Source organism: Rutidosis leptorrhynchoides, chromosome 2 (assembly GCF_046630445.1).
Source record: "Rutidosis leptorrhynchoides isolate AG116_Rl617_1_P2 chromosome 2, CSIRO_AGI_Rlap_v1, whole genome shotgun sequence".
NCBI lineage: Eukaryota > Viridiplantae > Streptophyta > Magnoliopsida > Asterales > Asteraceae > Rutidosis > Rutidosis leptorrhynchoides.
The window spans coordinates 61,373,168-61,388,874 of NC_092334.1; the positions used below are offsets into that span (position 1 = coordinate 61,373,168).

At 34.7% G+C, this 15,707-nt stretch overlaps 1 non-coding gene across 1 annotated transcript; it reads right to left on the reverse strand.

Moving 5' to 3' along the window:
- Nucleotides 1-14,690: 14,690 nt before the first annotated feature.
- On the reverse strand, nucleotides 14,691-14,798 carry LOC139895341 (small nucleolar RNA R71). The gene has a single exon (XR_011775797.1). It is a non-coding gene; the product is annotated as a small nucleolar RNA R71 (small nucleolar RNA).
- Nucleotides 14,799-15,707: the final 909 nt, after the last annotated feature.

Genomic DNA, 15,707 nt, shown 5'->3' on the forward strand with positions numbered 1-15,707 from the left:
TAATCCATAAGGACGAATACAATAACATATGATTACATTGCGAGGTATTTGACCTCTATATGATACATTTTACAAAATTGCATTCATTTTAAAAGACAAACTTTCATTTCATCGAAAGTTGATAGGAATGTATACCATTTCATAATATACAACTATAAATGACCTAATTGTAACATCCCAGGTAAACGTTCCCCGTAGCATGATATTGTCCACTTTGCCCGGAGGCGCACGGATTTTTCTTGGCAACCACACACGACGAGCACTTTCCCAGGAGGTCACCCATCCTGGTAGTGCTATCGTTTGAGCACGCTTAACTGCAGAGTTCTCATGAGATCTGCTGCGCTTGTGGTCCCAAAACGCGTCATGCTAGGAAAGGTCTCCACACCCTTATAAGGCATGTTTTGTTCCCCTCTCCAAACGATGTGGGATGGATGTAACATGGATGTTACAATCCTCCCCCTAATGGGACACAACGTCCTCGCTGTGCACGTTTGGTCCGGGGCCTGGCTCTGATACCATCTGAAATATACAGTGGGGACAACCACCGTCCCACCCAGTGCCTTCCCAGCTAACCGCCTGGTGACCACTGAGTGTACCTCAGATACTGATTTTAGGGCCTGCCTCTCTGCTACTGCCAACCCTCGTAAGGGATCGCAAGGAGTAAGAGCCAATGCTTCGTCACAGATAATACTGTGAGAACCTCCTTTACGGCTAACCTGCCACACATGGACGGCGTTATACCAGCTCTGATACCACCTGTAACATCCCAGGTAAACGTTCCCCGTAGCATGATATTGTCCGCTTTGCCCGTAGGCGCACGGATTTTTCTTGGCAACCACACATGACGAGCACTTTCCCAGGAGGTCACCCATCCTGGTAGTGCTATCGTCTGAGCATGCTTAACTGTAGAGTTCTCATGAGATCTGCTGCGCTTGTGGTCCCAAAACGCGTCATGCTAGGAAAGGTCTCCACACCCTTATAAGGCATGTTTTGTTCCCCTCTCCAACCGATGTGGGACGGATGTAACACGGATGTTACACTAATCTGTCATTTGCTTAATCATAATCTTTAATGATCTTAATGACTTGAATGCAACGTCTTTGAAATATGCCATGAATGACTCCAAGTAATATCTTTAAAATGAGCAAATGCACAGCGAAAGATTTCTTTCAATCCTGAGAATAAACATTCTTTAAAGTGTCAACCAAAAGGTTGGTGAGTTCATTAGTTTATCATCAATATTCATTTCCATCATTTTTAATAGACCACAAGATTTCATATTTTCATTTCTCATAAACATCATGCATGCATATAGCCATCTGCATAAAAATCATTCATATGGATTGAACAGCTGGTAACCGACTTTAACCATAATGCATAGAATATCCCCACAGACATCGACGTCTGTATAATAATAATCTCGAAGTACTAAAGCCATCCATAGACATGAATGTGGGTTGTTAGGCCCAATAGATCTATCTTTAGGATTCGCGTCAATTAGGGGCCATTTCCCTAATTCCTAGGTTACCAGACTTGAAGGGCGATATTCGATTTCGATAATCCAACCATAGAATGTAGTTTCTATTACTTGTGTCTATTTCGTCAAACATTTATAAAAGCAGCGCATGTACTCTCAGTCCCAAAAATATATATTGCAAAAGCATTTAAAAAGGGAGTAATGAAACTCACAATACGATATTTTGTAGTAAAAATATTCATACGACGATACTGAACAATGCAGGGTTAGCCTCGGATTCACGAACCTATATCAATTATTTATCAAGTAGTATTAACACATATAATGATAGTAAACAAATATTATTATTATACTTAATATTTATATATTTTCAATTCTTATTAAAATATTTTAATTAGAGTATATATATGTCATTTATTATAAATTATATATATATACTTAAAAATATTATATAGTGTATCAAAATGTATATTTATATGTATGTTTATGTTAAAATACATATTTATACTATGTGTAAATTAATTATATATAAAATTGTAGATAATAATATTTTATAACAATTTGTGTAATATTAATGTAATATAGTATATGTTATAAGTATATTTTATATACAAAATATTTATTTGTTATAAAATATTAATAATGATAATAAAATGATAATACTCATAATAATAATTATGATAATATTACTAATTAAATGTTAATAATGTTAATATTGGTAATGATAATAATAATAATGATAGTTTTTAATACTAATAATAGTAATATAATTTAAATAATAACAATTTTAATTACATATATATAAAAATAGTTTAAAAGTTAATATCGATAACAATAATAAAAATAATACTAATAATATTTATACCTATATATACATATTGAAGTCCAATTACTGATCCAGTCCAAGTTAAAAGCCCAAGGTGTTGATGCAGTCCAAGAATCAATTTACTAGGCCAAGAACTTATAGCTCGGCCCAACAGAAACTTATATCTCGGTCCAACAGGAACTTGGCCCAACATGAAATTCTAGTCCAACAATAGACCCAACAGCAGGTTGTTAAAAAAACTTAATTTTGAAGCAGCCTAGGATCGAACACCCGACCTCTTGTTTAAACACAACACGCCCAACCACTGCTCCAATGTTTCATTTATGATCTAATTAAGATTTTAATTTCTTCTAACAAGATTTCAGTTTTCATCCTCTTTACTAACATCATCCATCATTTTCATTCTCACTGTATCATTACTCTTTATCATTATCATCATACTCGTAATCAGAATCACAAAATCATAATCATAATCCTAAATCATAATCATATCGAACTTACTCATCTTCATGGCATACCACCATATCATCATCATCATTTTATCATTCAACAACTTCCATCATCAAAATCATATTCTCCTTTATTATTTCATGTAATATCATCATTATCATATATCATTATGATCACGTGATCACCATCATCCTTAAATTCGTTTTAGCAGAAACATGAACGGGTCTTGGCCCAACATGTAAGTCCAAATAATCAAGAACGGCCCAAAAGCCCAACAGAAATAAGATCCATGTAACAATTTTAAAAGGGTTCGGTTTATTTAAAAAGAAATAACATGAATGAATTTGGATTGGAAAGGTGGATTAAAAATACGAATAATGAACACAGGTGATGGGGTATTTGGTTCAATCATTCACTTCATTACCATCTATACCATCATCACTATCCATCATCTTGTCACCATCATCTTTACGTTTAAATAGGAATAGAAACAGAAAAAGTGCCAGCAGCTCAACTAATAATATTATCATCATCATTCCTGTCGTTAAAAATAAATAGAATTAGAAAGGAAAAGCAGCAGCAGCAGCGTGGCTGTAGAAACAATGAAAGAGAAAAAAATATATATATAGATGGCGGTACAATGGTGGTAGAAGGGGCAGGAGATGGTGGTTACTTGTGATAGCGAGAGTAAACATTTGCAAACAGAAACAAGGTGCACCAGTTTGATCAGGTCATTGTGGGTTTCGAATAGTAAACCGAAAATCACAGATGTAGTAGCTGCAGTGGCTTATCAAAATGGGTTTCATGGTTTTTGCTTTAGTCGTTTGAAACAGAAACTAAACAGATACTATAGCATCGAGTAGTAGGATTAATTTAGAGAGTGGCGGTTCTTTTTTACAGCGGACAACGGCGACAGAAGGAACAGCAATACAGTAATGGTAGTGGCGGTTTAAATGGCAGTGTTACAAAAAAATAAACACACATACCGTAATAGAAGAGGTTGTTGCAGGTTGTTGATGTTTTTGATTTGAGATCATGGTTTGATCCGTGAATGTAAACAGATCATTGCAGCAGTAAAGGTAAACATTCAAATGGGTTTGGTTCATAGGTTCACGAATGAAAACCGAAGAATCAAGTGTAGCTTAAACAGAAATATTTTCGAGGTGTGATGGTTTGTTGAGATCGAAAAATAAGAAACATATGCAGTGATCTAGTTTAATATTGGTTAAAGGGATGATTGGTTGAGGTGATGATGATTAATTGTTTTGGTTATTGGGTTTATGAAGATGAAAACTTAGGTGGATATGTGTATCATGTATATATATATATATATATATATATATATATATATATATATATATATATATATATATATATATATATATATATATATATATATATATATTATATTATATTAGTCAAGATATTAAATAGTAATTGAATTGAATTCATAAACTAGTTTAGCAGCCGAGTCTATTTACAAATAGGGATGGTTGTTGATTGGTAAATGAAATAGACAAAATATGGAAAGAAGGATGTGGGATCTCACAAGTGTACATATATATAAAGATAAAACTGATGCAAAGAATTCAAAAGTAGTACTTCATGTCTCCTTGTTCAATTCACGGGATCATATAAGATATATAATAATATAAATAATATAACAATAATAATAATAATAATAATAATAATAATAATAATAATAATAATAATAATAATAATAATAATAATAATAATAATAATAATAATAATAATAATAATAATAATAATAATAAACGTGTGATAATATTAGCCGTCGTCTTTCACGGACTGGATTTCGTACCCCATTGTAAATCAGTGACGGATAAAGGTTCTCCGAAAAATTTCAAAATTTTAAATTAAATATCGTTATTTATTTATTTTATAAAAACGGTTATTAATTGTTTAAAATTATTAAATATAAATTAAATTAACTGTCCGCGCTTGATCCTGGGTAAAATATAAAAAGTGTTAAAATTTAATAATTAGATCCTAAATATACTTTTAATAAGCCTATAATTTATATAACTTATTTTCGGATCACCGTTTATTTTTAAAATCATATAAATTCGAATTAAACTTGTTTAATATCCAACGAATGGTAATTGAGTGTTACTGTCGTTTACTAAATAGATTCGAAATCACAAAATATATATTTAATATACTTTATATATTAATATATAGATGTTTTAAATAATAATAATTATAATATTCTATTTTTATTTTATTTTACATAATAGCAATAACATATAATATTTCAAATTATATTTCCCATTACCATAATTAATTGTTCGTGAATCGTCGAAAATGGTCGAAGGTCAATTGAATATATGAAACTGTTCAAAATTTTTGAGACTCAACCTTACACACTTTGCTTATCATATCGAAATCAAATAAAGATCAAGTTTAAATTTGGTTGGAAATTTCCGGGTCGTCACACAATTGAATTTTGTCATCCCACCACAACCTAACCTCTTCACGTAACATACTAGAACCATATCTCGTTTTCTTCTCGGGAGGACACTCGGCTGTACGGAAAGCCCCCTCGATGTCGGAGATCCAACATGTGCTTTTCAACGGATCCCTCACCCCATTGAACATAGGAGGTTGAGCATCCTTGAAATTCTTGTAATGGAAGTCTCGCCTTCCATGTCCACCGTTACGATCACCCCCTTCACCATGAGTATAAATGTTTCTAGCCTCGAATGCCTCTTTGATCGCGGCATTCATTCATTCGTTGATTAACTAGGTTATTTATTCATCAACCGATTCTTGGAAGACCTTTCTAACATCTTCGAGAAATTCCTCTTTTTGACTTTTGAAGATGGCCTCTACTTTGGCCGTGAATTCGGAGTCCTCGATCGTACCTCCATTATCGGTATCATGCCCGTTTCTCATCTTCATTCTATAAAACGAAATAAATTAAACAACGGAACAAACGAGAACGACATACGTACACCACACCACCCCATCTTGCTCAACACTTGTCGTACATTGCTTGTTTAACATGATTTGCACCCGTAACAATGGTAGCTAGTCATTGTTACGCGAGCACGTCTCATTAACTCGCTAGTACAACGTCTATCTTGCTCGATGACCGCAAACACAATACAAAACAATTAGTGTAAGGTTAGTTCGCATAAACCTATGCACTAACCAATCCCGGTCCGACCTGAAATCCTACAAGTCCCGCATAAAGCGCATACACAACAAAGTCTAAGTCTAGGCACCTATCTCAAGTCGCCTAAATCCCTTAGACCATGCTCTGATACCACTTGTAACAACCAACTTCGATTACCCAAAACACAACATATTTTTTTATAAACAGTAAACTGGCCTGGGGAAAATGCGCGGTGTGCGCAGGCTTGTGCGGCGCGTATTAAAGCGTAAAACCAGGTCAGTCAGTAAATCAAAGGGCCAAGCATCTGATCTTCCCATTTGCACTGCGCGCTACAAACTGCGCGGCGCGCCTTAGTGCATGAAAGATGCTGTTGGCCAGTTTATACATATAAAGCCAAAACTTCATAACCAATTTCACACAACATTAATTCGATTACGACCACGAGTAGTTTACATAATTCCCAAGATTTGAGTTTACAAAAGGGTACGACGACCCGTACAACAACAATAGTATTTTCGACCCACGAGTTTAAATACCAAACAAAAGACGAGCATGGTGTTTGGTGTTAAACTACCCAACGCCTAGGTCGAAACGCAAAAGCCATCACTATCATATCCAAAGTGGAAAATCTCTAATCCAAACGAATACCCTTGCCTTTGTCCACGCCGGAGCCTAAAAAGGGTAAACAACGAGAGGGTAAGCAAAATGCTTAGTGAATGCAATAATTATACACATACATATATAATTTACCTATTCACAATCACTTACACAATTACCGCATACACGCTAGCAACTTAATTAGCATAAAGTCACAAGTATAACGCAAAATCTCAAATACTCAAGCTAGCACAACAAAAGCATATAACTCGATCAATATAAATTGCTACAATAACTAGCAACACACAAAACATCGATGTTCAAAACATCCGTTAGTATTCAAGGCTAGCCCCGCGAATGGTATCGTCAACATCGAACTTAAACCCCATCCACCCCATTTAAGGTGGTATCGTCAACATCGAACTTAAAACTCACATATGAGGTATCGTCTACATCGAACTTTAAACCCTCATCAAAATCACTACAATAGTGGTATGACATCGTCAACATCGAACTTTAACTCCATACATGAGGTATCGTCAACACCGAACATTATACCCTCATCAAAAGTAACTCACACGAGGATATGGTATCGTCAACGTCGAACTTAAAACCCATACCCCGCATATAAATAAATCATAGACATACGCATATAATTATTCCACTCACCTTAATGCCTTTTGTGAATGATAACCGAGCTTGCAACCTTCAATGTAACGTACCTATTACATTATGCGTATAATCAATCACACAATCAAGTTGGTCAATCAACTCACTCACCATCCTAGTGTCATTTTGACCCATAGTGCAATTTCCACCCATTTGCACTCTTAACCCTAATATTAGGTCAACTCCGCCAAAACCCTAACACTAGCCAAACATTGTCTTAATACACTTATTAACACAAGGTTAGTGTATTTTCATACACAATTTTACAACTTAGGCCACTCAAAGTTATTTTGACACGTTTCAAGATTAACACGACACGAGCCTTAGTATTCTGAAACCACACGAGATTACTACCTCAATAAGATGACCGAACTACACTCGTCATCGTACCCCGTTCCCCACAAAAGTACACAGGGATAGCTTCGCACGAACCCCTCAACAGAATGAAGTAGTCGAACGACGTAATCGTACGTTTTGCGCCATTTGGGTCACTCACAACCCAAGTAACACCCATTCACTTAACCGCAAAGTGTGCTAGTGATTGTTAGCCATTTAAGACCCATAAACACCATTTATTACATTAAAACCCTAGGTTAGTCATTATTGGGTTCTCATAACCCGACTTACCCAAATTCCCCCAAATCACCAACAAATAGGTTTTATGTTCATCACTAACCCAAACCCTAACCCTTATCACTAATTAATTAAGGAAATTAAGATTAGAGCTTACCACCACAATTACAACGTAGCTAGTGACTAAATGAACAACTTTAAAACTCGAGCTTAAACCAGAAATGAGCTTCTTCCTCCTTTGATTGAACTTTCTCACACTAAAAACCTCCTATCTCTCTCTCTCTCTAGGATTAAAGTGGAAGTGAAGATGGTAGATGAAAATGAAGTTATGACACCCACCAAACTGATCTTGGTGCCTTAAACTCGTTCCACATGTGAAAATACTAATTTGTCCCTCTAAAATATCTAAAAAGGACGAATGAGCTGTCAGCCCAGTCTACGTGCCGCGCGTCCAAATGCGCGCCGCGCACTTCTTCTGTCACAGATTCCACCAACAATTTATTTATATACAATATGTACAAATCGAATTCGGGCCTTACAACTCTTCCCACTTGATTCGGATTGCGTCCTCGCAATCCAAGCCGCATGACAAGCAGGAAGATACACCAAAACGAACTCTTTGAATTCCCACGTGAACCCGGAACCCTTTCGACGACGCCATTGGACTTTGAAAGTCCTCACCTCTTTGTTACGCAACATTTTAACTTTTTCATCAAGAATGGCAATCGGTTCCTCGACATATTCTAACTTATTATTTAAGGAAATCTCATCCAACGGCACCCACGTCGAGTCATCCGCAAGACACTTACGGAGATGGGAAACATGGAATGTGTTATGAATTCCCGCAAGCTCTTCGGGTAACTCTAGTCTATAAGCAACTTCACCAACACGAGCTAAAATTTTGAAAGGTCCAATAAACCGAGGAGCTAACTTTCCCCATTTTCAAAACCTAATAACACCCTTCCACGGTGATACCTTAAGCATCACCATGTCACCTTCTTGGAACTCAATCGGTCCCCTTCGTTTATCGGCAAAAGACTTTTGTCTATCTTGCGCCACCTTAAGTCGAGCCCGAATCATCTCAATCTTACTATTAGGAGACCGACCGTAGGAAGGCCTAGCTCTACGAAAGTAGCCTGACCATAGGGAAGTAATTCTTCCTCAAACCTATTTCAATTATTACGCACTAAAATCTCTAAGTGTGGGGTCACCTCGCAACCAACTTAGAAAATTTAGAAGACAATGTCCTTAATTTATAAAGTATTAAAATATCTTTTCAAAGAACATTAATGACAATGTTCTTCTAAGTGTGGGGTATTGGGTAAAGGTTTAAAGCACGAGTAACCGTAAAACGCCAAGTTTTGAAAAATTCTTTTATTTAAAAAGTAATTAAGCAATGGATATTGAGTGATTTCGAAAAATTCTTACCTTGTTTTGCCCAAAAGATCCAATAAAATTGCTCGAAATCAGTTTTCGAAACATTCATTAGAACGGAACGATCAAGCTGAAACTTATGTTTCGTGTCAAAATATTTCTTTTAAGAAAATATGTAAAAGGCTACGCATGACCAAACACGACCCCTACTCCCAAAAAGTGAGGACTCTTGGACCCAAAGTATCTGTACGACCCATCAAATCTACAGTACTTTGTCATTTCAATTGATGAGCGTGTCGGTGTACGGTTCAAGTTAGAAATTGGTTCTGACATACGTTTCGAGACCAATGGTTAGTAAGCGCCATACGTGGTGCATGTGCGATACTCCTTCCGAAATCATTCTGAATAGAGAAGACAAAAAGCCATCCGTTTCCATTTCCAATCCACGCAATTTAAACCAACCAACTCACATAAAGAGTTAATGAATCAGAAATATTCACCCCAAATTCATTCGTAAAATTACACTGCCCATTCACCTTCATTCCCCTTTCCATTTATCAAAAGATCCAGAGATTAATGAAGAGATAGATCGATCAAATTCGCTTCAAAAGCACTTGTTAAAAGATTCCGAACCCCTGATTGTTTTTGATAGGTCAAAGACCTATTTTTAGTGGATTATCACTTCCTCTCTGGGCACCAAGAACGAAAGACAAAAATTATGAAGAAAGGGTATGCCAAAAAAAATAATATATATATATATATATATATATATATATATATATATATATATATATATATATATATATATATATATATATATATATATATATATATAATATTTGATGAAAGAGCAAAGTCTCTAGAAATAAAGACAAAGAAAAACCCGAGAAGTTGCCCCAAGAAGAATACCGGAGGAACAAAAAATAATTCTAGACAAAAGTCTTAGCAAAATCCGTCTCTTCCGAAGAAACTTTTTACGGATTCCAAGCCACTCTCTATCCAAAAATGGATACTCTGAAGAATCAAAGTCTATCAATTCTCTCTAAATCAAAAGATATGGATACCTTTCACCAATCCATAAAAATTTCCCAAACAAACCCTACAACCCGTCTTCCTCTTGAAAGGATGCCTAGGAAGAAGATCAGTGTCGTCCTTACTTAACCGGTGGAGAAATAGATGCTTTACCAAGTCTATGATGAGAACTGTTATACGTCTGGCTTCTGAGCGACAATACAATTAGATTAGGACACCCTAAACACTTGAGTGATATGAGTGATCCGCTAGTGAGGAGCCTGGTCATGTATACTCTACATCTGAGAGTTGGAAAGTACGTCTTTTTCACTATGGACACAATTGAAATCTAGCGACCAAATCATCGAAGCTCGAAACTTTTTCTAATACTTTCAAAAGACGTGATGACTTCTGATGAAGGCATAATAAAAAGATCCACGGGTGGGAAGGGAGAGTCTATTAGAAAGAACCTTATATTCCCGTGTGATGACCGGGAAATTTCTGAGCAAATTTAAACTTAATCTTTATATGATTTCGACACGATAAGCAAAGTCTGTAATGTTGAGTCTCAAAAGTTTTGGAACTATATTCATGTATTCAATTACCCTTTGACTGTGCTCGACGATTCACGAACAAATTATATGTAAATAGATATGTGTGTATATATATATATATATATATATATATATATATTTTACTAAGTGATAAAATATAATATTAACCAGATACAAAACATTTTGATTTAAATTAATATTATCATATATATATATATATATATATATATATATATATATATATATATATATATATATATATATATATATATATATATATATAAATAACGAGAAGTTGAATTATAGAAGCAAATGACCAAAACACTCGAACGTACAAGATACACTTCGGGTAATATAGTTATTGATAATGTAAGTCTATATATTGATAAAGGTACGAATCACGAAACGTAGAATGCAAGTTATTAAAGCGTACGAAGTAACGTCCGAAAATCCGGAACCGAGACATAAACCGAGTATCAACGTACGAGTCAACGGACCTAAAATTACAAGTCAACTATGCACATGAATATAATATAATATATATAATTAATATTTTATATATATATATATATATATATATATATATATATATATATATATATATATATATATTATATAATAATATGTCGACAAACAAGAAAATAAAATAAAATGAGCTGGCCAGACAAGCCATGCGACCGCATGGTAAAAGTACTATAAGCCCATGCGATCGCATGGGCTACAGGAAATGGAAATATGCCTATAAAAGGCCAGTTTACTCGACGAGTTTCACACATCTCTCTCTGCTCTCTCTATATATATATTTATATTATTATTATTATTATTATTATTATTATTATTATTATTATTATTATTATTATTATTAAGATTAATATTATTATTAATCTTGTAGTTGGGAGTATTATTATTAGTATTATTATACATAAAATACTACGACGAGGTCATGAGCGCATTATTTTCAAAACTGGTTTTCGAGCGGGTTAAAGCTAAAGAAATTATGGGTTATAGCTATGGAGGTTATGGGTAATGTTCGTAGGTATTGTTCATGAGGTCAACCTAGTGTCTATCCGTCCCGTTGCGTCTACGTACTTTCATGCAATATTGAATCATAATAATGATACGTGAGCATTCATATCCTATCTTTTATATATTAATAGTGTATCAATGTCTAGTGGTCGAGTATATATGTTTATGCATGCTTGTATGCTTTAATTTTGTCGTTAGATAGTTTATGATGAATCACGAATATGATACATATCTTATTGATACAAAGTATATGATATGCATGTCGTTGGAAAGCTATTGAAAAATTAATAACTTTTCATTTAGAAATTGCGTGATTTCGATGAACGAATTAAAAGATATGGTCAACTGAATTATGTTTGACGTTAATTGAAACTGTGTTTGAAATTGCAAATTAATATTTAAACAACCTGTCTATGAGATTGATAAATTGGTTTTTTAGATATTACTAATCGAGTAAATAAATTTCTATATAAGGCATGATATTGCTCAAATACATCATATATATATCTCGCAATATCGTGTGAAATACTCTTGAATCAAGGATAGTTAAGGCGGTTTCTACAAGTAATACACAAAGGTATGTAAAGTGTATCGGAAAGTGGTTTATAAAGAGTTTTGGTGAATTATGACCGTTCTATAAGTTGTGATTTCATCATAGTTGATCCCGATACAAGTTATGGTCAAATTAACGTTCTAAAATGATAAAACAAGGCTTCAGATATGTTGGACGCCGTCCAAAATGATTGGGACTCCGTTCAAATGAAGGGAGATCATGAAAAAACGAGACAGTACAATTCAGCACAACTGGACGCCGTCCATCCCTTCACAACTGGACGCCGTCCAGAAATCTGGATGCCGTCCAGCCCTTTACAACTGGATGTCGTCCAGTATCTTGGACGCCGTCCAGAAGTAGGTTTCAGCCTACTTTTGCTTTTTGACCAACTTTAACTACTTTAAAAGTGAATGATTAAGGGAGATACGAGGAGAGACGAACCAGAGGAGTTAGAAGACGATTTTAGGAGCATTTTTGGAGAACTCCAAGCTCTTTCAAGTGATCTAACATCCAAGAATCAAGAAACCAATCCTTCTTCATCCAAGATTCATTCTCTATTAGGTTGATTTCTTGTTCTTAACAATGAACTCTACTTATCAATTGATTGCTATTTTGTTTGTTAATATGATTGTTGGCTAAATTCTATAATGTTTGTCTAGATTAATAACCAAAGTATTGGATGTAAACTTATTGATTGAATGTATTATGTGTGATAGATTAAAGCTTGAATTAAAGAACCATGCTTATTGATGTTAAATCATTTGTATCTAGTTAATTGATATGTTGTTGATAAAGAGAACTCTTGTTGATGTATCATATTGATTTACAATCAACTTGTCTTAGATTGATTGTTTACTAAACCGGACCAATGGGTAAATTAGATCAAAACGATTAGACGATATAGGAATGAATTGTGTAGAGCGAACGCAAAAGACAATTGGTATTCAAGTCTTTAATCTAGCTAATCAACTAGTCACAAACGAAAAGGTCTAGGTGATAGGGAACCCTCCACTTAGTAATTCTAGTTTGAGTACTTGCTAAAGAGAACTCTTGGCAAGTCGATTTGGGTGATTAGCATATATATCATAGTTATTTGGTTACAAACACGAGAACTATAGAGAAAAGGGAACCCTTGATCTTGTAATCGAGTTTGCGTGTTTACTAAAGAGAACTCTTGGTAAATCTATTAGGTAGCTTACACATATATTCATTCAATCGGGTCTTAACAATATAACTTACATCCAATACCGAGGGTAAAATATCTAGATGAACATTTCGTATCTTTGATCTTAATCAAACTATCTTATTTGCTTTCTTTGCACTTGTTTTCATTATATAAACTTAAAAGACCAAAAATATTGTTTTTACTTTTAATCTTCTCTGATTTGGCTAAATCGTTAAATAGCCACAAAAACATTATATCTTGTACCTTTAAGTTTCATTTACTTAGTTAATCACAATATAGTTTCTAATTCTAGTTTGACTAATACAACTGTCCTTGGAACAATACACGGAACTAAACCATTATTTATACTACTACACGATCGGGTACACTGCCCGTTAGTGTGTAACAATCTTTAATCGGTATTTTTCCATACTATTTCATACAACAATTCATATACCACGTTTCGCACATCAAGGCACGTCTCGTTTTGTTGAACAATTGTCAAAGTTGACTGTCTTATCATGTTTTAAAGCTTTATAAACACTATAATCTGATGTTACAAGTATTGGAAAATTATGTGAAATAATAAAATATTTTTGATTGCCATGATAATTCAAATATAATATAGCTCCTGAAATAAATAGTATTTTGAGTTTGATAAACAATAAATTCGTTCAATTATCAAGACTTATACTATGTTAATATAATAAACATGTATAGATTTAAAGATCATATTGGGTCAGTTTGACTTTTGAGATGACTTTTGTTAACTTTTGCATGTCGGTCTCGAGCATTAGGATTTGTGATACACTATGACCCGACCTAGCTTGTTAGATAGTTATTGATCAACATATGCTAATATAGGTTCGTGAATCTGAGGCCAACCCTGCATTTGTTCAGTGCCGTCATTTGAATAATTGCTACGAAATACAGCATCGTGAGTTTCATTTGCTCACTTTTTAATTGCTTTTGCAATCTATATTTTTGAGCTGAGAATACATGCACTTTATTTTAAACGCAATGGATACAAGTACATACTTAATTCTACACTGAATTTGAACCAAAAATCCCTTAGCTTTGTCTTTTTCAAGAGATATGTCTTCTATTCAAACTTAAACCAGACACTGATCAGGCCATATTTTTAAGACTTTTCCCATGGACACTCCACGGGGAAGCACGAAGTTGGTTAGATTCATTGGCCGAGGCTACGATAGAAACTTGGGATGGTATGATGGAAAAATTTCTTAAGAAATATTTTCCAGCTTCTAAGTCCGCGAGACTCCAACAAGAAATTACCCAATTCTGTCAAAAAGCCGATGGAAACCATATATGAAGCATGGAATCAATTTTTCAAAATGCTAAGAGGTTGTCCAAACCATGGTCTGGATACCTTCCAACAATTTCAAATTTTTTACAAGGGTTGTGATGTTGCAACCCGAATTTCCATTGATCAAGCGGCCGGAGGTTCACTCATGGACAAAACCGAGCAAGAGGCTTATGAGATAATCGAGAAGCAAGCCGATTATTCTCATGAGTGGCATCAAGAACGACCAATTACTCGTAATGCTCAAGTCCAAAGCGCCGGTTGAGAAAAAAGAACGGGAGAAACCTGTAATGAAGCCATATCAACCACCGCTCCCATACCCAAGAAAGTAACAACAAGAAAGGCTCGAAGCCGAAAGGTTAAAATTTCTAGATATGTTTAAACAAATTAACATAAATATGCCTTTTATTGATGTGATTTCAGGTATGCCCAAGTATGCTAAGTTCTTAAAAGACTTACTTACTAACCGGAAGAAGATGGAAAGCGTTTCATCAGTCACTTTAAATGCTAGATGTTCAGCGCTGGTGTCCAACACACTTCCTGAAGAGCTTCGGGATCCAGGTTGTTTTACTATTCCATGTCTAATGGGTGACCTCGACTGTATGAGGGCATTGGCCGATTTGGGGGCTAGTATCAATTTAATGCCCTATTCGATTTACCTTAAATTAGCCCCTGGGAACTCAAGACCACACGAATGGCTATTCAACTAGCTGATCGCTCTATAAAATTCCCTCGAGGAATAATAGAGAATTTGTTAGTTAAGACCGGGAATCTAATTTTTCCGGCAGACTTTGTGGTTTTAGACATGGAAGTTGATGAAAGAATACCAATTATTTTGGGTCGACCATTTTTGAATACTGCTAGATGTGTCATTGATGTTTATGACCAGCAGTTGACCCTTAGAATTGGTGAAGCTAGTGCGACTTTTGCAATTGACAAGTCATTAAAATATCCTGAATCTTCAGATGA